Consider the following 26,025-nt stretch of genomic DNA (forward strand, 5'->3'; position numbering starts at 1 on the left):
CCCTTGTGGTAACCCCACTCTCAGTGGAGAAACTTGAGACATACTTGACTTACATGGGGCCTTAAATGATTTACAACACCCACAGGGTCAAATTTGAGGAGTCGCCCTAAGGAACTTGGTCTTTAATTCAGTGAATTTGCTTCCCTTATTTTCCTGGAGTAAGACAAGGCACTCCCTTTAAGTGGAGGGCAGCCAATTTGTGTTAATTTATTATACTTGTTTTATAACAGTTAGTGAGCTTTTTGTTCACTAGGCATTGCAAACACAACTAACAAGATCTCTTTTTGTACTCACTGACCCTGAACCACCAGTGAGAGTTCTATGAATTAATTCACTTAATTACTGGAAATTTATCAAGAAGGACAAGCAGTCGTGACACTTAATCATTTGACTTTAAAATTACTTTAGTAGGGGAAAAAAAAACATGAGGGCTCCAAATAACCATAGTCTGAAAAAATATATTGGCACAGAGATTTTAGATTAAAATACAGAGACAGCATCATAGCTTTACCATGCACTGCATTTCCAACAAATGATTACATTTTTATTCTGATTTTAAAGCCATCTGAAATATCCATATAAGTCACTATTTGGGGGTTTGGTTTGGACAATTATCATAAAGAAGAGGGCTATGTTTAAGTAGTTATATCGGTCCACAATAGATATGAAATCGTTCTTTAAGTAGGTATGATTTGCAATAACTAAAAATAATCAGCAGAAATTCACATTCTAATGACTTGTAAACATTCTCCCATTCATTCTAAAGCTCCCCCTGGCTGGGGGCAAATGCGTTTCCACCCACTTAAGGAAATTGTGTTAATTGTCAGGTAATCAATCAATCAATCGTATTTATTGAGCGCTTACTGTGTTCAGAGCACTGTACTAAGCTCTTGGGAAGTACAAGTCGGCAACATATAGAGACGGTCCCTACCCAACAACGGGCGCACAGTCTAGAGGGGGGAGACAGACAACAAAACAAAACATGTAGACGGGTGTCAAAATCGTCAGAACAAATAGAATTATAGCTATATGCGCTTCATTAACAAAATGAATAGACTAGTAAATATGTACAAATTAAAGAGAGTAATAAATCTGTACAATCATGTCCGGTCCGGGACTCCAGATTAGATGCCACTGCCTTCAATTGTCTTTCTTAAACGTCGTCATCTCTCCATGTTCTATCAATCCCCTCCCTTATCCCTGACTCTCCCTTCCAGCACTCCTCCTAATCCTTCTCTCCCCTTGCCAGCCCCTTTGAAGTCATTTCAGGTCCTCCCCACCCCTAGCACTCTTCCCTCCCCACCTTCCCATTCCACAGCCATAGACACATGCGACCTGTGGAACCCCAGCTACATCATGGGAAAACTTCCTTTCGTCATTGACCTGTTCCTGATCTAATCACTGTGCCTCTTGCCATCACTGAAACCTGGCTCTCACCTCTCTCCCCTATTGCTCTGTCCCAGGGGGTCTCATCTTCTCCCACTCCCTAAATCTCACTGGGAATGGAGGCCCCACTTGCCTCTTTCACACAAACCCACTCTCACATTCCTCTTTCCCTTCCTTTGAAGCCCATATCATCCACCTACCATCCATCCAGAGAAGCAGCATGGCTCAGTGGAAAGAGTACGGGCTTGGGAGTCAGAGGTCATGGGTTCAAATCTCTGTGCCTCAATTTCCTCATATGTAAAATGGGGATTAAGACTGCAAGCAACACGTGGAACAACCTGATCACCTTGTATCCTCCCGAATGCTTAGAACAGTCCTTTGCACACCATAAGCGCTTAACAAATGCATCATTATTATTACCTACACACCCACCCCAATTACTTATCACCATTATCTGCTGCCCCCTAGTCCACATCTCCAACTTTCTGAACCATTTCAACAACTTTCTCATTTTCCTTCCCTCTTTCTCCATCCCTATACTGATCCAGGGAGACTTCAAAATTCACACAGATGTTCCCAGTGATCTTTCTACTAGCTGCTTCTATTGTCCTTCTCCTCCCCATCCCACTGCTACAAAGCTGTCCTGTTCTCCCATAGAGGCATCTCATTTTTTGACCCCCTCCAATTTTCCAAAGCCATTTTGCCACATTTGGCTTCTTTACCCAAGCTACTTTCTTTTGGCACATAGGTCCACACCTTCAACACCCACTGCTCCACTGAAATCAATTCCCTCACTTCCCAAGGCTCCATCAAACTTGAGACATTAACCAGCAACCCTGGATTCATCCCCAAGGTACACTTCCTCCAATCTTGTGCTTGAGCTGTGGAGTGCTGCTGGAGGAAATCCAAACACCAGCTGACTTCACCCCCTCTTAAATTCAGACTCACCTGCTTTAAAACTTTCCTCTCCCCCATTTTTTTTTAGTGGTATTTAAGTGCTTACTATGTGTAAGCACTGTACTAAGCCCCGGGGTAGATACAAGCTATTCAAGTTGGACACAGTCGTTGTCCCACATGGGGCTCAGAGCTTAATCCCCATTTTACAGTTGAGGTAACTGAGGCACAGAGCATTTAAGTGACTTGTCCAAGGTCACACATCTGACAAATGGTGGAGCTGGGATTAGAATTCAGGCCCTTCCAACTCCCAGGCCCATGCTCTAGCCACTAGACAATGTGGCTGGCAACAATACTTTTTCTCTTTATTAAATCCCATTCCCATTGCCCGAGCCAGCTTTTTCAGACTTTTAACACTCTCCTCAAACCCCTTATCTCCCCACAGCCCCCATCTCTTGCCCGTAATGCTATAATGCTATTGCCACACACTTCAGTGATAAAATTGAAACCATTAGGCAGCTGTTCCTGCTCCTCTCCAGTCGCTTCCTCCTCCTGCCAGGTCTTTGACTCTCCCATCCTTCCCAGTGGTAGCTTAAAAAATCTCCCATCTTCTCTCAAATTTTACACCTTATACCTCTATCTCCAACCCCATCTCTTTACATCTTATCAAAAAACTTGTTCCTGCCTTTTTCTCCCAAGCTACGATCTTCAATGACTCACTTTAACAGTAGTTCCTTCTTCAGTGCTTTAAAATATATCCATGTACCCCCAACCTAAAAAAAAACCCTCCCTTGACCACTTACCAAACCTCTTCAAACTTCTCAAGCAAGTTGCCTCTCCAACTCTTTCCCCAAGCACCTGTCAGTTGTCTGCCACCCCCATAGAAATGTCCCTTTCTATCAATCAATCAATCAGTCGTATTTATTGAGCACTTACTGTGTGCAGAGCACTGTACCAAGCGCTTGGGAAGTACAAGTTGGCAACCTATAGAGACAGTCCCTACCCAACAGTGGGCTCACAGTCTAAAAGGGGGGAGACAGAGAACAAAACCAAACATACTAACAAAATAAAATAAATAGAATAGATATGTACAAGTAAAATAGAGTAATAAATATGTACAAACATATATACATATATACAGGTGCTGTGGGGAAGGGAAGGAGGTAAAATGAGGGGGATGGAGAGGGGGACGAGGGGGAGAGGAAGGAAGGGGCTCAGTCTGGGAAGGCCTCCTCTAGGAGGTGAGCTCTCAGTAGGGCCTTGAAGGGAGGAAGAGAGCTAGCTTGGCGGATGGGCAGAGGGAGGGCATTCCAGGCCCGGGGGATGACGTGGGCCGGGGGTCGATGGCGGGACAGGCGAGAACGAGGTACGGTGAGGAGATTAGCAGTGGAGGAGCGGAGGGTGCGGACTGGGCTGTAGAAGGAGAGAAGGGAGGTGAGGTAGGAGGGGGTGAGGTGATGGACAGCCTTGAAGCCCAGGGTGAGGAGTTTCTGCCTGATGCGCAGATTGATTGGTAGCCACTGGAGGTTTTTGAGGAGGGGAGTAACATGCCCAGAGCATTTCTGGACAAAGACAATCCGGGCAGCAGCCTGAAGTATTCACCAATTCACCAATGACCAACTTGCCAAATCTAATGACTTCCACTCAGTTCTAATCTCCTCTACCTCTCTGCTGCATTTGACACTTTTCCAGGAAATATTATCTAATTTGGGGAAGCAGTGTGGCCTAGTGGAAAAAGCATGGGCCTAGGAGTTACAAGGACCAGCTCTCCATTTGTCTGTTTTGTGATCTTGGGCAAAGTTATGGAACTTTTCTTTGCCTGTTACCTCATCTGTAAAACGGGGATTAAGACTGTGAGCCCCGTGTGGGACATGGGTTGTGTCCAGCCGGATTAGTTTGTATCTACCCCAGTACTTAGTACAGTGCCTGGTACAGACTAAGCACTTAAAAAGTAGCATAAAACAAGAATATTGTCTAGAATGTTATACTTAGCTTTCTTCCTATATGTTCATTGGCACCCATCTCTGCCTTTTCTCATTTCTAGACCTTTTTTCCACTCTACTTCTTGCTTCTTCTAGTTATTTAGTTAAGATGTTTATCTATTTTATACTTGGATCCATTGACTGTATCCCTGGATTGCAAACTATTCATGGGCAGGAAATGTCTGCCAATTCTGTTGCATGTACTCTCCCCAGCGCTTTGTACAGTACTCCACACATAGTAAGTGCTCAGTAAATGCCATTGATTGATCTGTACTCAGCATATGATATTCACCCCATGTCTAGTGCCACAGCAGTTAAGTACATTCTTATACTCTGTCATTTCCCCCTTTATACTTATCCTTAATTAGCATTTGTTAAATGCTTACTATGGGTCAAGCCCTGTTCTATGCACTGGAGCAGATTCAAGTTAATTAGGTTGGACACAGTCCCTGACCCACATGTGGCTCACAGTTCAATAAGAGGGGGAACAGTAGAGAATGCATTTGGCAGAAGAAGGCTACTGGTAACCCTAGAAAGGGCTGTGTCTGTGGAGTGAAGGGGGTGGAAGCCACATTACAGGCAGTTGAGGAAAGGATTGGAAGTTGGAGGAAGCGTGTGCAGGCAACCCATAAAGGAGTTTGGAGAAATTTGTAGGTGGGAGATGGAACAATACCTAGAGGGAACAGTGGGGTCAAGGGAGGGTTGTTATTGGTTTTTAATTTTTTGGGGGGATAGGGAATACATGGACACATTTGAAAGCAGTGGGGAATGAACCATTGGAATGCAGTTGAAGATTATGGTTTAGGAGGAGGTTAATTGTTTTACTAAAGGGGGAGTCGTTGGAATTAGAGGTGGAGGAAGAGGAGGCAGAGAGGGTGAGAGATCTGTAATTTAATCAATCAACTGTATTTCTTAAGCACTTACTGTGTGTATAGTACTAAGTGCTTTTGTTAATGGTATTTTTAAGTGCTTACTATGTGCTTAACAAATACCATAATTATAATTATTATTAATCCATTTTTAACTCAGCTACTATCTGTTAGATCCTCATTCTTCCTCCTGCCCTTAGTATTTGTAAATTCATTTTATTTTTTAATGGTATTCATTAAGGGCTTTCTATGTGCTTATAAATGCTTATAAATGCTGGGGTAGATACATATTAGGTTGGACCCTACCCCTGTCCTGCACGGGACTCACAGTCTCAATTCCCATTTTACAGATGAGTAACTGAGGCACAGAGAAGTGATGTGACTTGCCCAAGGTCACAACAGCAGATAAGTGGTGGAGCAGGGTTTAGGATCAGATTCTTTGGACTCCCAGGCCTGTGCTCTATCCACTAGGCCAAGCTGCTTCTTCCTTGGGAAAATACAATATAACGGAGTTGATCGACATGCCCCCTGCCCACAACAAGCTTAGAGTCTAGAGGGGGACACAAACATAAGTATAAATAAATTACGGGTATGTTAAATAAGTGCTGTGGGGCTGAGGGAGAGGTTCATATCCAAGTGCAATGACAGCGCAGAAGGAAGTGGGAGAAGAGGAAATGGGGATTTGGTCAGGGAAGGACTCTTGGAGGAGATGTGTGGTTAATAAGGTTTTTGATGAAGATAGGGAGAGTGGTTATTTGTAGGACATGAAGAGGGAGGGTGTTCCAGGCCACTGGAAGGATGGTGCAAGAAGTTGGTGGTGAGGTGGATGAGCTAGAGGTACAGTGAGTTAAATCACATAGCTTCTCTGTGCCTCAGTTACCTCACCTGTAAAATCAAGATTAAGACTGTGAGCACCCATGTGCGGCATGAGCTGTATCTTACCTGATTGGATTGTATCTATCCCATTACTTAGTACAATGCCTGGCACATAGAAAGCCCTTAATGAATACCATTAAAAAATAAAATGAATTTACAAATAGTAAGGGCAGGAAGAAGAATGAGGATCTAGCAGATAGTAGCTGAGTTAAAAATGGATTAATAATAATTATAATTATGGTATTTGTTAAGCACTCACTCTGTGCTAAACACAGTTCTAAGCACTGGGGTAGATACAAGTTAATCAGGTCGGACACAGTCCCCGTCCCTCATGGGGCTCACAGTCTTAATCCACATTTTACAGATGAGGTAACTGAGGTACAGAGAAATGAAGTAATTTGCCCAAGGTGACATAGCAGAGAAGTGGCAGAACCAGGATTAGAACCTGGTCCTTCTTACTTTCAGGCCCATGCTCTATCCACTAAACCATGCTCTACAGGCATGCTGAGGTTTGGTTCTAATTAAATGCTAAAGGAGGCTGCTGGGCTGCTGCCAGTTTAAGGTGTTTTGAACGAATTGTGTAAGGTCATCTCTAGACTGTAAGCTCATTATAGGCAGGGAACGTATCTGCTAATTCTGTTGTATTATACTCTCTCAAGGGCTTAGTACAGTGCTCTGCACATAGTAGGTGCTCAATAAATATGACTGCTTGATTGAGGAGGTTTTCTTGGATGAAGTTGGATTTTTCTAGAGCCCCTGAAGATTGGGAGAGTTGTGGTCTCTCAGACTTCAAGCGAGAAGTCCGGCAGTGTGAGCTCGAGGTCACAAACCAGAGAAGCAGCTTGGCTTAGTGAACAGAGCACAGGCCTTGGACTCAGAAGGACCTAAATTCTAATCCCAGCTCCACCACTTTGCTGTGTGGGCAAATAAAATTCACTTCTCAAGGCCCTACTGAGAGCTCACCTCCTTCAGGAGGCCTTCTCAGACTAAGCCCCCTCCTTCCTCTCCCCCTCGTCCCCCCTCCATCCCCCGTCTTACCTCCTTCCCTTCCCCACAGCACCTGTATATATGCATATATGTTTGTACATATTTATTACTCTATTTTAATTTATTTATTTTACTTGTACTTATCTATTGTATTTATTTTATTTTGTTAATATGTTTGGTTTTTTTCTCTGTCTCCCCCTTCTAGACTGTGAGCACACTGTTGGGTAGGGACTGTCCCTATATGTTGCCAACTTGTACTTCCCAAGCGCTTAGTACAGTGTTCTGCACACAATAAGTGCTCAATAAATTTGATTGATTGTGCCTCAGTTCCCTCATCTGTAAAGGGGGATTCAAACTGTGAACCCCATATCGGATATGGACTGTGTCCAACCTGATTACTTAACATCTACCCCAGTGCTTTGAACAGTGCTTGGCACATAGTAAGCACTTAATAAAAACCATTATCATCATCATTATTATTATTATTACAGTGCCTGGAGAGTAGCAAATACCATAAAAATGTGCTTAGTATTATGCTTTGCACACAGTAAGCACTCAATATATATTGTCGATTAATTGACGGGTAAGAGAAGAGAATAAGGGTGGTCTTGGGAGGAGGAAAGATTGCAGCTCAGCAGCCCAGGAAGAGAGGTCATCCTGGAGCTACCAGCCACCTTGGGGGTCCAAGCTGCTTCCTCGCAGAACACTGGCCTATCCTGGACTGTTTTATGGAGTCTACCAGGGTCACTCTTCAGTCTCAAAGTAGCACTTTTGTTAGCTCTAGTATCTTGCCTGCCCAGGCTTTAAGGTCTAATAGAAAGCACGATCAAAAGAGGCTTCCTACTGTCCCTGTAGAGTGCTCTGATCCAAGATGGATTCCTGCCTTATTCATTCATTCAATCATATTTACTGAGCACTAACTGTGTGCAGAGTATAGTACTAAGCGCTTGGGAAGTACAAGTCGGCAACATATAAAGATGGTCCCCAATCAATCAATCAATCGTATTTATTGAGCGCTTACTGTGTGAAGAGCACTGTACTAAGCGCTTGGGAAGTACAAGTTGGCAACATATAGAGACAGTCCCTACCCAACAGTGGGCTCACGGTCTAAAAGGGGGAGACAGAGAACAAAACCAACATACTAACAAAATAAAATAAATGGAATAGATATGTACAAGTAAAATAGAGTAATAAATATGTACAAGCATATATACATATATACAGGTGCTGTGGGGAAGGGAAGGAGGTAAGATGGGGGGATGGAGAGGGGGGAGAGGAAGGAAGGGGCTCAGTCTGGGAAGGCCTCCTGGAGGAGGTGAGCTCTCAGTAGGGCCTACCCAACAACAGGCTTATCTGACCTCCTCCCCTTCTCCCAGTAGGATTTACATTGTCACTTCATACTGCACACTAATTCAGCTCTGCATCCCAACAGACCTTAGGGTTAGCCTATGCAAATATAAAGCCTCCCAAGTTAAGCCTTTTAGCTACAAATTGGGCCTGTGTTCTAGCTGTATATGGAAGAGGCCTAAAGGAGATACTATCATTAAGAATCATCCACAGTAGCATTCAGGTGAGTTTCTGCACTATCAAGTGGTTCAGTCGTATTCTTCTGCCTTCAGAACCAGACTAATCAGAAAATGTCCAAGGAACAAGCCTTTGATTTCTGAAGAAACTAAGTGCTTCTTAAAAGAAACTGCTTGGCTGTTAGAAAGCAAACATTATTTTCTCTCAATCGCCTTGTCCAGAATTATGGACTATATATTACATCGAGATTAATATTAGGAAATGAGGAAGGCAATCCCGAGGGCCTGAAGAATCCCTGGTAAAGAAAAAAAAGTGAAAAAATAAATCATATTGACTTTAGCAGAGCCTCATGGGAAAGGCAGTAAGGAATAAACTGTGTGTAATACATCTGACCTGCTTAATGTTTGAGAAACATGGAAACTGATCCAAGTTACTGTTAATTCCTTTTTTTTTGTAAATGGTTATCCATGTAATAGTTATCCTCTTGTAACTAGACTGGATTATATTGGATTATTCTGCAGATCCTATGTTATTATACCATAGACCAACACACATTTGACCAAGTTCCCAGGAACTTAAACAAGGCATGCCTAAAGGAAATCAGGCAGTGGAACTTCAAAGAAAGTGTGCTTTCCTCCATCATATCTATTTTTGGAATAAATTTCTCACGAATATGCATTAATGAGGAAACAACAAGTGCATTTGCTAATGGTAGAGGCGGCTTTGCCAGAAAGTACACAGTCTTGCTGTATTAGACTTGTGAGGAAAATAAATGATAACAGGATATAGTTTTGTGCTGAAATGGCATATACAAAATTTAGTAGTAATAGCCTTAAATGTATACTCTGTGCTAAGCACTCTATTGAGAACTGGGCAATCAGTCACACCTCAGGTCTCAAATAGGGCTCAGAATATAGTAGGACAGAGAAGTACTGCATTTTACAGATGAGTTAACTGAGGCACAGAAAATTTAAGATCACACAGAAGGCAAATGATCTTTTTTTTAATGGTATTTGTTAGGATCTTACTGTGTGCTGGGCAGTATACTAAGCACTGGGGTAGGTACATGATAATCAAATTGGACACAGTCTCTCTGTCCCATATAGGATCCTAGTCTTAATCCACATTTTAAAAATGAGGTAACTGAGCCACAGAGAAGCTAAGTGACTTGCCCAAGATTATATAGCAGACAAGTGACAGAGCCAAGATTAAAGCCTAGGTCACCTGACATTCCAGGCCCATGCTTTTTCCACTAAGCCATGCTGCTTCTCAAGTATCCCGCCGCCCCCCCCCCCCCCCCCCCCCCCCGACATGTTTGCTGTGTAACCTTGGGCAAGTCACTTCACTTCTCTGTGCCTCAGTTCCCTCATCTGTAAAATGGGGATTAAGACTGTGAGCCCCACATGGGCCAACCTCATCTCCTTGTGTTCCCCCCAGTGCTTAGAACAGTGATTTGCACATAGTAAGTGCTTAACAAATTAAAAAGTATAGGACCATATAGAACCCAGGTCTTCTAACTCCGTTCTACACTCCTTTTAGCGCTAGTTTACAATGCTTTTCAACTACTATCAAAATACCCCCTGAAGTACATACGTAAATATCTTTATGCTCTATTATCTCCTCCTTTTTCTGTAATTTTAGTGTCTGCCTCATCTCCCTATTATGTAAACTCCTTGAGGGTGGGGATCAGGTCTATTCATTATATTGTACTCTCACTAGCACATAGTGTAATGATTCACAAAGTAGGCACTCAACAAATATTACTGATAGATTGATAGGTTCAGGTATACGTAGTTACATGTTCAGGTGTATGTGGCTATGACATGTAAATTTTGAAGACCTACCTAATGGAATTTTTGTGACTCAATAATCATTATGCATTATTCAGTAGTGGCCCTGACAAGAATGCATTTTTTCTTTAATTTTTGCCTTGATGAAATGTTTGAATTAACATTTAAGAAATAGAGTTGTTTGTTTTATATATATGTATATATATATGTATATATATGTGTATATATATTATATATACTATTATTATATAATGATATATATATTATATATCATTTATATATATATAAATGAGATATGAAGGCCTAAGCAAATTTCAACTCAGAATCTTCCTCTGAGGTCCTACATAAATTTTTGCTAAAATTGACATGAATTTTCATGTATATTCATTGCTGGTTTGAATTTAATAGAAACAGACTGACATCCCCCCAAAAACGAGCATTAATCATTTCCAGGTCTGGTAATGGCACCCAGCCTACCCAGCTGTCCTACTAACTTCTTTAAATGTGACAGCACATTAGCAGCACATCAGTGAGAAGGTGCTGGAGAGAGTTCATGAGAATTCAGTCTGAACAGTTCTACTCAAATAGCAAGACAAATTATAGTCGCCTTGTGCTTTCTTCCATAGACAGAAAGGAGAATGAGAAAAAGGTGTGCTTTTCTTAGGATGTAGTTACTTCCTAGTCTCTCAGGTTTCCCTCTTCTAAAATGGCTCTTTTTTTTTTTTCCAGGAACATCTTGAATCCACCTTTTTCTAACATGAGCCAGAGCATGGACCAGTCAATTTCCTGAGCTGTGGTAAGAAAACAAATAACCCTGCTGTGAACTTATTTTGTAAGTCTAATGAGGCAATGAACCTTCAATAAAAACTGTGAATTTGTAGAGCACTGTGAGCAGGAAAGGTGTCTACCAATTCTGTTTTACTCTCTTAAATGCTTAGTACAGTTTTGTGCTCACAGTAAGCAATTTATCGTTCATATTTATTGAGCTCTTACTATGTGCAGAGCACTGTACTAAACGCTTGGGAGAGTACAACAGAATTAGCAGACCTGTTCCCAGCCATAATGAGCTTTCAGAAGGGGATACAGACATTAATACGAATAAAGTGATTTGTAACAAATGATTTAAAGATAAGTGCTGCAGTTTGGGGTGACGTAAAATTAAATGTCTAAAGGTCATAGATCCAAGTGCATAGATGACGAAGAAGGGAAAGTGAGCTGGGGAGAAGAGGGCTCAACTGGGGAAGGCATTTTGGGGAATATGTGAACTTAATGTTTTGGAAGTGGAGAGGGTGATGGTCTGGCGTATATGAAGGGGGAGGGAATTCCAGGCCAGGGGGAGGTTGTGGGAAAGGAGTCATTGATGAGATTCATTCATTCAATCATTAATTGAGTGCTTACCATGTGCAAAGCACTTGGGAAAGTACAATACAGAAACAGAACAGTACAAACAATACAGAAACAGAAAATCCCTGCCCACAACAAGCTCATAGTCTAGAAGGGGGGAGACAGACATCAATACAAATAGACATCAATATAAATAAATAAAATTACAGATATATGCATAAGTACTGTTGGAGGGGGGAAGAGCAAAAGGAGAACGTCAGGGCTATGCTGAGCCCACTGTTGGGTAGGGACCGTCTCTACATGTTGCCAACTTGTACTTCCCAAGCGCTTAGTTCAGTGCTCTGCACACAGTAAGTGCTCAATAAATACGATTGAATGAATGAAAGGGAGTGAGAGATGAGGAAAAGTGGGACAGTCTGGGAAGGACTCTTGGAGGAGATGTGTCTTCAGTAAGGCTTCGAAGGTGGGGGGAAAGTAATTGTCTGGCAGATTTGAGGAGGGAGGGCTTTCCAGGACAGACGTAGGATGAGGGCCAGGAGTCAATGGCAAGGCAGGCAAGATGGAGGCACAGTGAGAAGGTTAGCACCAGAGGAGCGAAGTGTGTGGGCTGGGTTGTAGAAGGAGAGAAGCGAGGTGAGGTAGGAGGGGATGAGGTGATGGACAGCCTTGAAGCTGAGAGATAGATGAGATCAGGGCTAGAGGAGTGGAGTGTGAGAACTGGGTTTTAGAAGGAGATTAGTGAGGTGAAGTATGATGGGGCAAGATGATTGAGTGCTTTAAAGTCAATGTCAAGCAGTTGCTGTTTGCAGCGGTAAATGGGTAGCCATTGGAGGTTTTTGAGGAGACATGGATTGAATGTTTTTGTTGATAAATGATTTGTGCAGCAGAGTGAAGTATGGATTGGAGTGGGGAGGGACAGGAGGCTGGGCGGTCAGCGAGGAGGCAGATGCAGTAGCCTCAATGGGATTCAATAAGTGCTTGGTAGCAGTTTGGATAGAGAGGAAAGGGTGGATTTTAGCAATGTCATAAAGGTAGAACCATCACAATTTGTTCAGGTTGAATATGTGGGTGGAATGGGAGAGGTGAGTTGAGGTTAATGCCAAGGTTATGGGCTTGTGGGAAAGGGAGGATAGTGGTGTTGTCTACAGTAATTTGAAATGCCGGGGGAGGAAAGGGTTTGGATGGGAATATAAGGAATTCAGTTTTGGACATGTTTTGAGGTGTTGGTGGGACATCCAATTAGACATGACTTGAAGGCAGGAAGAAATGTATGATTTTAGGGAAGGATAGAGATCAGGGCTGGAGATGTAAATTTGAGAATAATCTGCCTAGAGATGGTAATTGGAGGCATGGGAATGAATGAGTTCTCCAAGGGAATGGATGTAGAGGGAGAATAGATGGGGACCTAGAAATGAGGCTTGAGGGTTCCCTGTTGTAGAGTGTGGGAGAGAGAGGAGGAGCCAGTGAAAAAAGACTGAGATGAGTGGTCAGAGAGATAGGAGGAGAACCGAGATGACATTGTCAATGAATCCAAGGTTGGATAAAGTTTCAAGGAGAAGGGGGTGGTCTACAGTGTCAAAGATGGCTGAAATGTCACTGGTTACCTTAGAGAGGGCTATTTCTGCAGAGCAAAGAGATTGGGAGCCAGATTGGAGGGGATCTAGGAGGTAATTGAAGGATAGGATGTGGAGACAATGGGTGTCAACATCTCTCTCAAGAAATTTGGAGAGAAATGGTAGGAGGAAGATGGGGTGACAAATGGAGAGAGCCATGGGGTAAAGGGAGAGTTTTTTTAGGGTAGGGGAAGAAGTGGGGAAGAAGCCATTGGAAAGTGATTATTGATCATTTACCTTAAAATTATCCTGTGAGGTAGGAAAAGTCAGAGGTTATTTTGCCCATTTCACAGATGAGAAAACTAAAGCCCATGGAGGCTCAAGGTCACTCAGCATGGCAGTCCAAAGCTGGGACTAGATCCCAGTTCTCCTGATTTCTATCCCCAGTCATGGCCTAGTGGGGAAAAAAAAAACTAGAACTAGGAGTCAAGAGGCCTCGATTCTAATCCCAGATACACCATTCCCCTGTTGCGTGACCTTGGGCAAGTTTCTATGAGCCAAATTTCCTCACCTCTAAAATGGGCTTTAAACACCTATTCTCCATTCCTCTTAGTCTGTATAGCCCAATGTGGTCCAGGGACCATCTGATGTATCTAACTCAGAGTTCAGTAGAGTACTAGGCACATAAGTAATAAGTAATAAGGACTTAATAGCTGTCATTATTAGACCAGAGAAGAACACAAACAGGGATACTTTAAATTGAAGCCTACACCACTTCAAAGTCCAACCTGGAGCTATTTTTTCCCGAGATTCTCTTTACCAAAATGGAGTTCCAACTTCATGCCTGAGTTGTTATCAACTAGATTAATGTTACACCTGTGTTGGGGAAGTAGCTGGAAAGAAAGGCACCTGGCATGAAAATATATAGGAATGAGAAAGAAACAAAGATTGCATGGGAGAGAATGTCTTCAACCTTCCCAGTTTGGATGGTGTTGTCTTAAACTCACAGGAGGAATGATTTGGTAGTTTTTCCCTATCAAAACTGTGAACAGATAATATACATATAATATAATAATATATAACAATATGACTCTCCCTTTAGCTCTTGATATTCACCCCAGTCCGTCTACTTGTTTTGTCACCTGTCTACTTGTTTTGTTCTGTTGTCTGTCTCCCGCTTCTAGACTATGAGCCTGTTGTTGGGTAGGGACCGTCTCTTTATGTTGCCTATTTGTACTTCCCAAGCTTTTAGTACAGTACTCTGCATACAGTAAGCACTCAGTAAATACAATTGAATGAATGAATGAACTTGTGAACACATTCTTGTACTCTCCCATTTCCCATATCTGTAATTTATATCAAGGGCCTGTCTCCCCTTTTAAACCATAAACTCCTTATGGGCAGGGTTTATACCTTCCAACTCTGTTGTAGTGTACTCTCCCAAGTGAATAGTACAATGCTCTGCACATACTAAGCACTCAACTGCCATTAACTGAATATAGCATGAAATCCTCCCAGACTTCAGTTTCATCCTCAATCTGTTCCGTCTGCTCCATGCCTAACTTTTATTTATCTGTTCTTTTCTATCCTCTCAGATTTCTTGCCCCTCAAGGTATTGCAATTACCTCTGCTTGGTTTCTGGTTCTGTTATATACTTACAAGGTATAAAATTTTTATCTTGTAGAAGTCAGTTCTGGTTAACACTCTATCATTAACTCCCACCACACCCCTACAACTATCAGCAGCAGAGTCAAAGCAAGAAAAAACGAAGGCTTAAGTGCACTTGAGGAATGTCTGATAAAATATTCTTGTTGCTTATGTCAACAGAAATGAGCACAGAATTCCAAGAAAAATTCCCATATCAATTTTTTCTTTGGTATTTCAATTTAAAATTACTCATATAGAATGGATTCTGCATAAAGTAGCATCTTGACCTCTGAAAGTAGTCCCTCTTGATTAGATTTTTTTCTGCTTGGGCTCGCATTCTGTGGGCTTTGTATTTCTTGACAGGTTCTCTATTAGCATCCTTAAGACTTTAAACACATCATTATATATAACCCCTGTAAGACCTCAAGTAGAGATTTTAGTCACTCTTCTGAAAATCTCAGAAACAACTGAAATCAGGGACAATTTGGTAATCATATTCAAAAAGGAATATTTTTTTGAGATATGGAATGTTATATATTTGAAAGGTTTTGATATATCATTATGTTTATCTGGAAGATAATACATGACTTGTTAATCATAAATTGGTGGTCTTTTAGTCTTGGTTTTACTATCCTTAACTCTTAGCAAAACAAATTTCATATGGCCAAGCATGTAAACTTACATTCATTCAATCGTATTTATTGAGCACTTATTGTGCGCAGAGCACTATACTAAGCACCTGGGAAGTACAAGTTGGCAACATATAGAGACGGTCCCTACCCAACAGCACACTCACAGCCATGCCTCACTTGAATGGGTCTCTCTTCTTCTCTCTCAGACTCTGCATTATTTCTATCATTTTCCCCCTATTTCTCTCCTCTTTTCTTCGCTTGTTTTGACTTTTTTTTTTTCCTGAGATTCAGAACTGTGCAGAAAAATCCCTCCTGGGCAAAAGCAGCAAGTTTCAGCTGTTTTTCAACTAGCATGTGTAGCTATAATATTTAATTTAATGGACTTCATCATTTTATATTTCTTAAAATTCAGGAATGTGTTTGCAAATAGAAAGAAGCATTGTTAAAAACTATGAATGATATGGTCAAATCCTTAAACTGACCTTGGACCATATCTCTTTAACTATTACTCCTTAACCTCCATAATTTCCATCTACGTCTATACTATCCCCCAAACCTTTCAGTTACCTTCGACATTGTGCACCACATCTCCTTCTAGAAATGTCTTTTAACCCTTGCTTATTCATTCAGTTTATTCAATCATATTAAGTGCTTACTGTGTGCAGAGCACTGTAATAAGTGCTTGGGAAAGTACAACACAACCATAAACAGTGACATTCCCTTCCCAAAACAAACTCCTTTCCTGATTCTGCTCCTACCTCTTTTCAGTCTCTTTTGCCAGCTCCTCCTCTGCTTCCCACCTCTAACTGTGAGAGTTCACCAAGCTTGATTCTGAGTCTCTTAGTAAGAGCTTAACAAATGCCATCATCATTATTATTATTATTATTATTATTATTATTATTATTGTTATTATTATTATTATATCTTGCTTCTAAACCCACTGTCTTGGAGCACTCATTCACTCCCACCACTACTTACTACCTTCTCTATCCAGATGATTTCCAAATAGACCTCTCCAGCCCTGACCTCTCTACTTCTTTGTAGTCTCCCATTTGCTTCTCTACTTAAATGTCCCCCTGACTCTTCAATCTTAACATTTCCAAAATGGAACTCTTTGTCTTCCCACAATTTGCCCATCGTCTTCTCCCCACAATTTGCCCATCACTGTATTTTAATACTAACATCCTCCCTGTCTCACATGCCCAATTATCATCAATCATCTCTTTCATTTAACATAAATATTCAGCCTGTCACCAAATTCTGTCAGTTCTACCTTCACAACAGTGCTAGAATCCATCCCTCCCTCTCCATCTAAACTGCTACCAGGCTAGAATAAGTACTTTATTATATTCTGTCTCAACTACTGTATCAGCCCCCTTGCCTCCAGTCTCTCCCTACTCCAGTCCATACATCACTTTACTGCCTAGATCATTTATTAAAAAACTTGTGCAGGTCTCCCCAGTCCTCAAGACTCTTCAGTGGTTTCTCCATCTATTACCAAAACTGTGAGTCCGTTGTTGGATAGGGACCATCTCTATAGGTTGCCGACTTGTACTTCCCAAGCGCTTAGTACAGTGCTCTGCACACAGTAAACACTCAATAAATACAATTGAATGAATGAATGAAACAGTCCCCTTCCCATCAGCTTTAAGACACTCATTCAGGTCTCTCTAATCTCTCTGGTATCCTACAAATAACCCAACTTGCACGCTTCATTTCTGTAGCACTAACCTATTTTCTGTGCCACAATCTCACCTCCCTTGCCTTACATTCATCCTCTGACCTGGTAATAATAATAATGGCATTTAAGTGCTTACTATGTGCAAAGCACTGTTCTAAGTGTTCGGGTGGATACAAGGTGATTAGGTTGTCCCATGTGGGGCTCACAGTCTTAATCCCCATTTTACAGATGAGGTAACAGAGGCACAGAGAAGTTAAGTGACTTGTCCAAAGTCACACAGCTGACAAGCGGCAGAGCTGGGATTAGAACCTATGACCTCTGACGCCCAAGCCCGTGCTCTTTCCACTGAGCCACACTGCTTCTCTAAGGTGGCATTCCCACCTCTTTCATATTTGTCTTGATCTCTCCTGTCTTGCTTCTGACCCCTGGCCCACGTGCTAACTCTGGCCTGGAATGCCCTCCCTCCTCTAATCCAGCAATCACCCTTCCTGCTTTCAAAGCCCTACTGAAGGTGTAACTACTCCAAGAGGCCTTCCCAGACTAAGCCCCCTTTTCATTCATTCATTCAATTGTATTTATTGAGCACTTACTGTGTGCAGAGCACTGTACTAAGCACTTGGGACGTACAAGTTGACAACATATAGAGATAGTAATTATTATGATATTTGTTAAGAGCTTACTATGTACTAAGCAATGTTCTAAGCTCTGGGGAAGGTACAAGGTAATCAGGTTGTCCCACGTGGGGCTCACAGTCTTAATCCCCATTTTACAGATGAGGTAACTGAGGCACAGAGAAGTTAAGTAGCTTGCCCAAGGTCATACAGCAGACAGGTTGTGGAGTCAGGATTAGAACCCATGTCCTCTGCCTCCGAAGCCCATGCTCTTTCTACTAAGCCACACTGCTTCTCTATCTTGGTGGTATTCCAGCCCATGTACATTTCATTTAATTGCTATAGACTGTGAGGCGTAAATTATCAACACCACAGTTTCATTCATCACCTTCTATATAATCCCTAAACTGGCACTTTTATTTCATAGTGAACTCCAGTATGGCATAGGATAATTCAGTACTATTTTTTCTCCTTTAGACTGTTGCTACTTTTAATTGAGACCTATACACAATGAATGTATTTTACTTTTTCTTTCAATAGTTATGTATTGAAATTAAAGCACTGGAAAATGAATTATGGAGGGATCGGGGAGGATCAGGATGCCAGAGAATTCCAAGTTTCATTTTATTTTATGATAAAGTGTTTATAATACTTGTTGCTGGCCTACAGAATCCTGGTGCAGTTTAAACTCCATTATTGTTGTTGTGGTTCGACCCTGAGCCCCTTTGGTCAGAGTGACTGTGCAATTTGCCAAGTGGATATCCATATTTCTGGTTTCTCTGAGCAATATGATGGTTTGTTGTACTGAAAATAAAAAGCAATCTAAATTGCTCAATTTCCATTTCTTTGGCTTCCTTGAAATGATTTATTTTTCTAACCTTGACCTAGTATTTTAAAGCTACAAAGCCATCAAATACCATCACTGTCCTGATCTTTGAAAGCCATAAATATATCAAAATCTACCATTTCTCTGACAATATGATTCCCCTACAAGGATGACAATGCCACCAAGAACAAAAGCAAAAATGCTTTCCAGAAGTAACATTTTCCTTCTTCTAGAGGAGCCCATTTTTAAAAAAATTGGGGAACTAGAGCTTTCTTTCAATATTTTTCCTCTTTCTTTGGTGTCCAGAGCCACAAAACACAAAGGGAAAAAGGCTAGGGGAGAAGATAATCAGCTGTCAGCATCTGTGATGGGTAGCAAGAACATTAGAGGCCTGGGAGCTTATTGCCTTAAAGGAGGAGGTTGCAATCTTAAATAGAAATATTAGCTAAACTAGATGCAGCCTATAAAAGAAACCATCTCTTCTACAGTCTACAGTCAGTTCTATAACAAGTGTTTTCACTTCATGTTTTTAATAGAATGCTGTTGGGGAATTAGGGAATCTTTTTCTGATAGTGCGCGTCTTTCTGGATAAAATCCAACACCATGTAAGAAGAAAGTCATGCATATGTATGTGACACCAGTCAAGGGTTGCATTCTATAATTTGACTTTCCATAATGCCAGGTTCATGAAGAATGCAACTCTGTATTGTAGGAGAATTGACAGCCATTCAATCCACTGTTATAAATGTATTCCTGTATATAAACATTGGTCATTTTTATGGTACAGAATTTAGTCTTCTCTCTGAAGTTGCACTGGAGATTGAAATATTTAGTTCTTTCAACTGCATGTATGGAATATTTTGAAAATTGCTCATTTATGTGTGATTGTCCAAATATAGATATTTTTAGGAAAATGATAATGACAAAGTTTTTGCAAGTGAATTAGATAACTGAGGAAATAGAGGATGGGAGTGAAAACCATAGCAGAAAAATGAATGCAAAATTATACAGCAGGAATGCAAAATTGTACAGCAGGAATTGTGTCAGTGTATATTCTTTTTCAGAAAATACACTGCGGGGGTAGTGGATGATATTGATGATCAATCAATCAACTGTATTTATTGAGCACTTACTGTGTGCAGAGCACTGTACTAAGCGCTTGGGAAGTACAAGTTGGCAACATATAGAGACAGTCCCTACCCAACAGTGGGCTCACAGTCTAGAAGGGGGAGACAGAGAACAAAACCAAACATATGAACAAAATAAATAGAATAGATATGTACAAGTAAAATAAATAAATAGAGTAATAAATATGTACAAACATATATAAATACATACAGGTGCTGTGGGGAAGGGAAGGAGGTAATACGGGGGGGTGGAGAGGGGGACAAGGGGGAGAGGAAGGAGGGGGCCCAGTCTGGGAAGGCCTCCTGGAGGAGGTGAGATCTCAACAGGGCCTTGAAGGGAGGAAGAGAGCTAGCTTGGCGGTTGGGCAGAGGGAGGGCAATCCAGGCCCGGGGGATGACGTGGGCCGGGGGTCGATGGCGGGACAGGCGAGAACGAGGTACGGTGAGGAGATTAGCGGCAGAGGAGTGGAGGGTGCGGGCTGAGCTGGAGAAGGAGAGAAGGGAGGTGAGGCAGGAGGGGGCGAGATGATGAACAACCTTGAAGCCCAGGGTGAGGAGTTTTTGCCTGATGTGTAGGTTGATTGGTAGCCACTGGAGATTTTTGAGGAGGGGAGTAACATGCCCAGAGCGTTTCTGGAAAAAGACAATCTGGGCAGTGGCGTGAAGTATGGATTGAAGTGGGGAGAGACAAGAGGATGGGAGATAGGCGAGAATGAGGCACGGTGAGGAGATTAGCGGCAGAGGAATGGAGGGTGTGGGCTGGGCTGTAGAAGGAGAGAAGGGAGATGAGGTCGGAGGGGGCGAGGTGATGGACAGCCTTGAAGCCGAGGGTGAGGAATTTCTGCCTGATGCGCAGATTGATTGGTGATGATGAGTATGATTTGTTCCTATTGATTTAGAAATTTATTAAGTTGATCTCATTTTGAAGACTTTCAATTACATGGTATGAAACTGCTTTTAATCATGTTTTAAAAATTGGATACGCTTTCCATATTGTCATTCTTATCTTTAAATACTACATTCCTGACTTTTCAAGTGAAAAAAAATTAGTAATTATCATGATAATCCCTAATTATTTTCCAGGAAAGATGGTTTTCATTCACATTATGTTTGATCTAGCTAGCTTTACTTTGGGTCCCAATAAATAATAATAATGATGATATTTGTTAAGCCCTTACTATGAGCCACGCACTGTTCTAAGCACTGGGTCAAAACGTAATATATTGAGTTCCTATGGTTATGCAATTTTTTGATGATGATGATGGCATTTGTTAGGTGCTTTCTATGTGCCAAGCACTGTTCTAAGCACTGGGGTAGATACAAGGTAGGTTGTCCCATTTGGGACTCACAGTCTCAATCCCCATTTTACAGATGAGGTAACTGAGGCACAGAGAAGTGAAGTGACTTGTCCAAGGTGACACAGCAGACAAATGACAGACCTGGGATTAGAACCCATGATCTGCGACTCCCAAGCCCGTGCTCTTGCCACTAGGCTGAAGTTTGAGAGATTTTCAAAGCGAATTGTATTTGCAACACAGATTATTGTGATGGAATGTTGGTAATCTCAATCGACAATTTAGCTGGGTCATAGGGCAATGATAATCAATAGCACTGATTGAGCACACCTAACGAGTGCTAGGCATTGCACTAAGCACTTGGTAGACTGCATTACAGGACTCATGCTCCCTATCCTCAGGGGTTTTATTGGGGAGAGCGGACAAAAAATACTTACAGATAATGAATGATGGAGGAGTTTGCAGCTGTTCAAAAGTATCAGGATAAAACAGTGTTACCTTTATATTCTTCATCTAAACTCACTCCCTTGGCGATCTCACTTACTGCCACACCTTCGACTACCATCTCTAAGAAGATGACTCCCAATATTTCCTCACCAGTTCTGAATCCCGTTCTTTTTCTGCAGTCTCATATTTTTTCCTTACCTCGGGACATCTCTACTTGGATGTACTACTGATACCTCAAACTTAACATGTGTAAAATAGAACTTCTTATCTTCCCATCCAAACCCTATCTTTCCCATCACTGTAGACAACATAATCCTCCCTGTCTCACAAGTCCATAACCTTGGCAGTACCTCTCCTCTCTCATTCAATCCACTATTTAATCTGTCATCAAATCCCATCATTTTTATCTTCACAACACCTCTGTGACCTACCCTTTTCTCTCCCTCTAAACTATCATCCTGATCTAAGTACTTATATATCACCTTGACTCCTGCATCAACCTCCTTGCTAAATTCCCTGCCTCCTGTATTTTCCTACTCCAGTCCTTACTCCACTCTGCTGCCTGGATCATTTTTCTAAAGAACTATTCCATCCATATCTCCCCACTCTTTAAAAACCACCAGTGGTTCCCCATCCATGCCCAAATGAAACAGGAACTCCCTACCATTGGCTTTAAAGCAGTCAGTCAACTGTCCCCTCCTGCCTTACTTCACTGATTTCCTATTATAACCCAGTCCAAACACTTAGTTCCTTTACTGTCAGCCAAATCAATGTGCCTAAATTTCTTCTATCTCAATCAATCAATCAATGTTACTGGGAAAGTACGATTCAACGGAATTAGCAGAAACGTTCCTGCCCATAATGAACTTAGTGTCTAGAGGATGATGATGACCTCTTACCTCAATGACGACGTCTTGTCTTTGCCCTCCCTAAGACTTGGAGCTCCCTGACACTTCGTATTCAATATTCTATAACTCTCCGCCTCTTCAAAGCCTTATTAAAATAACTCCTCCAAGAGACCCTCCTCTCAAGCTAAGCTCTCTTTCCCCACTGTCCCTCTCCCTTCTGTGTCATCTGTGCACTTGCATCTGTACCCTTCAACATTTGTATTCACTCCACCCTCAGCCAATTCTGTCATACTGTACTCTCCCAAGTGCCTAGTACAGTGATTTGCACTCAGTGAACACCACTGATTGATAGGATCAGAGTTGCCAAGTTAGAATGGTCTCCTGTGATCCGGTGGTGTGAGGCAACTGGGAAAATGCTTCCTGGAGAAGGAAATGGAAATGGACTGTGGAAAAGTAATTTCAAAACTTGTCCATATTGCTGACTTAGCCCAGTTTATGCTTTGGTTTCAAAACCAGTGGTTTTTGAGAGCAAAAAATAATCTGCCATTACCATGAAAACTCCTCTTTGCCTTAGTTTGAAATGATTTTTTAGACAAGCTTCCCATGCTAATATATTTTTCCTCATATAAATAAGTTGCATTACATCACCAAATGATTCCTATCCTGGAAGCCATTAACAGTCTTCGGGTTCATCTGAATTTTAAAACACTTTGCTTTTGGATAGATCTGAGTGATTTTATCATATAAATTAGTTATCTCATTACATAGTCTCATCTCATTCACATGCTTGAACAATTTTGATAATATTCTTTCCTTTCATTTTACCTTTTAGATGGATCAATGTTAATGGATTTATATGATGAATGAACGTGCCCTTGCCTTCATCTACAATTCATATTTTTGGGGCTTACATTGACTCACCAACCTAGATATATGTTTCCTTATATAAAATGAAATGTAGAATAGGAAACCTTGGACAATACTATTACGGTGTCAAAAAGTGACAGAAGTATGCAATACAAAAAATGGCATTAATTTTTGGCAATTTTCAAATTTAATAAACTGGGCTTGAAGACAAAACAAGTCATTTCATTTAATGCCTTTTTTATGTAGTCTTAGTAGGCTGCATTTTAAGTGACAAAGGTTTGGTTTTTTAAAAAGTCATTCTATAAATATCTTTTTCCATATTTCACACATTTTCTTTATCTTTTTAACATTTTCTGAGGGGTAATCTTACATGATTTGATGCAAAATGTCATTTCCTGGCCAAGTCTCTTTGGGTCAACCCAAAACTTGTGTCCCAAACAAAGTCTCAAACTCACAACTTTTGTAAACCATGTTTCGCATCCCTTGTCACTTCAGCCAAAAATCAAATCCGAATGTTTTCATCATATGTGGACTATTTGGAAACTGTTGTTGGAGGTTCCGAGGGCTCTGCAATGGTAGAAATAGTATTTACTGAGCACTCCCTGGGTGCAACACACTACACCCCTTTTCCTTCCCAACCTCACTTGACTTTGAGAAATTGAAGGTGATTGATTGCCCATGGTGAGCCCACAGGGCTGAGGGCTGGAAAAAACCACAATGCTATAGATCAATAAACTGGGTATTCTCAAATACAAAGAATTTTGAGAGGTATCAGCTGTTGCCCCATCTCCATGAAATGATCTGTTCCCTAGGTTACCTTTCAACACAAATTCCTCTTATCTAACATTTATTCTCTTTCTCCCTTCCCCTAGAGCTAATTTTAACTTGGCATTCATACATGGTATACATGTGGATATATAGCCCTCCCCCAATGACAATCCTTCCTCTTACTAAATATATGTATTTAAGTACAGTAATTTACATGTTTTGCCAAATATAAAAGTGGCTGTAACTTTTTCAGTGATGGACTGAAGAGTGTTAATAAAGAAAATGAATTGTAACTCAGAATTTAAACTTCGCCCATCTTGGATTATGAAAGGACCCCTAGTGAAGCCTTTATAAGAATGCAAGCGTATTTAACTAGGAATGTGAATGAATGCTTCAGCCTCAGGATTCTGAAATAACATCTCAACAGCATGATCTTTTCTATTAGACCATCCATTCTGTTTTCAGATCTTCATATAATGCTTTCCTCCCTATTTGCTTTATTTGCAACTTGGTTAAAATTTTCATTATACCCTTTGACAGACTTTTATTAATCATTTACAATAATCCTCTGATATATGGTATATTAGATTTTCTATTTTTAGATCTTGAGGTCACTGGGCAATGAAGTGCATGTATAAATCACAACATTAACCTGTGATTAAAATTCACTTTTCAGTACTGTTATCCTGAACCACTCTGACTTTCCTCCCTATTCTAAAGCACAGAATTGAGAGGTTTTTTCACCTTTTCACTTTTACCAACCCCAAATAAGCCTCATAGATTTATCTCATTAATGTTACTGCAGTGAGTGTTTTAATCATGTTTATTGCATTCCCTTTTCACGTCAAACCACTGATCTTGGGCCTGGAAGAAGGAAAAGAGGAGTGTAAAGTCTATTTCATCTACTGGATGTTTAAAATATTTTCCTTAATTGTAACAAACCTTCTTGAATTGCATTGAATATGTCTGAAGCTACGGAGTCTATAACTCCCTTTGTTCTATAAGACTTTGGTTTTACCAACCAAACTTTGCCAACTTTGGATGTTTTAAGAAATGGAATCCCCATGGGTGAGAAGGGAAAGCAATATTGTATATTTTGTGTTTTGTGAGCATTTCTGTGTCACATTTTATTTTGCAAAATCTGAATGCATGTAGTAATCAAAGACTAAGCCTCCAACTTTGGAAAGAATCCCAGCGGAAGTTCAGTGAAGCACTCAAGGTTGGAAATGTGATTTTTTGTGTCCCCTTTTACACCCATATTATTCTGCGTCTCTCTTGCGGGTCTTAATTATTGGTTATTTAATCCAGGATTTGCAACTGCATGCTAAGGAGATGTCTGAGTCATAGGCAGACAGGAAGGGGAGAAAGGGGGGAAAGTCAGAAGGAAATGTTGCTGGATTATTTAGTTCAAAAAAAAAACTAGGGTAGAAGCTGATTATAGTAATGTTCTAGGCTCAAGTACCCTCAAAGTGAAGTAGGACTCAGCACGAGTTAGGGTGATCATATATACTTGCGTCAATATGATACTTAATTACTGGTTATTTGGGCCAGAAATTGTAATTATCTCACAAGGAGAAGGCTGAGTCAAAGGCAGACAGGAAAAGGAGAAAGGGAAAAGTCACTGGGGAAAAAAGTGCAGTGAAAAGGGAGAAGATACAGACAGTAAAAAGCACAGAAAAGAAAGACTGTAAGATTAGGGCAGAATAGAAGTGGGTAAGGGAGAAAAAAGCAGAAAAGATATTGAGGAAAAAAATGACAAGGGAGTAACAGAGGGAAACTTCTGATAGAGAATTGCTAAATCACCATATATGTTTCACAGATATTTGATAGAAAGGAATTATCGTATTTAGAATCATAAGATTCCTTTTGTATTGCACTCCAAGTAGTATTTTTTTTAAAATCAATGCACAGTACAATGGATTATTCGTTTATTAAGGGGGTAAAGTCTCCAGAAATAGTTGATTTTTTTAAAATAATGGAAGTTAAAGAATGGCCATTTGAGATGTTCTATGGTTTGGTAATATGCGCATATTTGATTATTCATTCATTCAATCATATTTATTGAGAGCTT

The 26,025-nt window shown here is 40.9% G+C and overlaps 1 long non-coding RNA gene across 1 annotated transcript in view; it reads left to right on the forward strand.

Annotated features, from left to right (window-relative positions):
• Window positions 1–23,320, forward strand: part of LOC119928466 — a 119,176-nt gene extending 95,856 nt beyond the window's left edge. Inside the window, exons 2-3 of the long non-coding RNA XR_005451089.1 lie at window positions 11,038–11,104; window positions 23,152–23,320. This is a non-coding gene — a long non-coding RNA (uncharacterized LOC119928466). The remainder of the gene's footprint in view (window positions 1–11,037; window positions 11,105–23,151) is intronic.
• Window positions 23,321–26,025: the final 2,705 nt, after the last annotated feature.

Source organism: Tachyglossus aculeatus, chromosome 1 (assembly GCF_015852505.1).
Source record: "Tachyglossus aculeatus isolate mTacAcu1 chromosome 1, mTacAcu1.pri, whole genome shotgun sequence".
Lineage (NCBI taxonomy): Eukaryota > Metazoa > Chordata > Mammalia > Monotremata > Tachyglossidae > Tachyglossus > Tachyglossus aculeatus.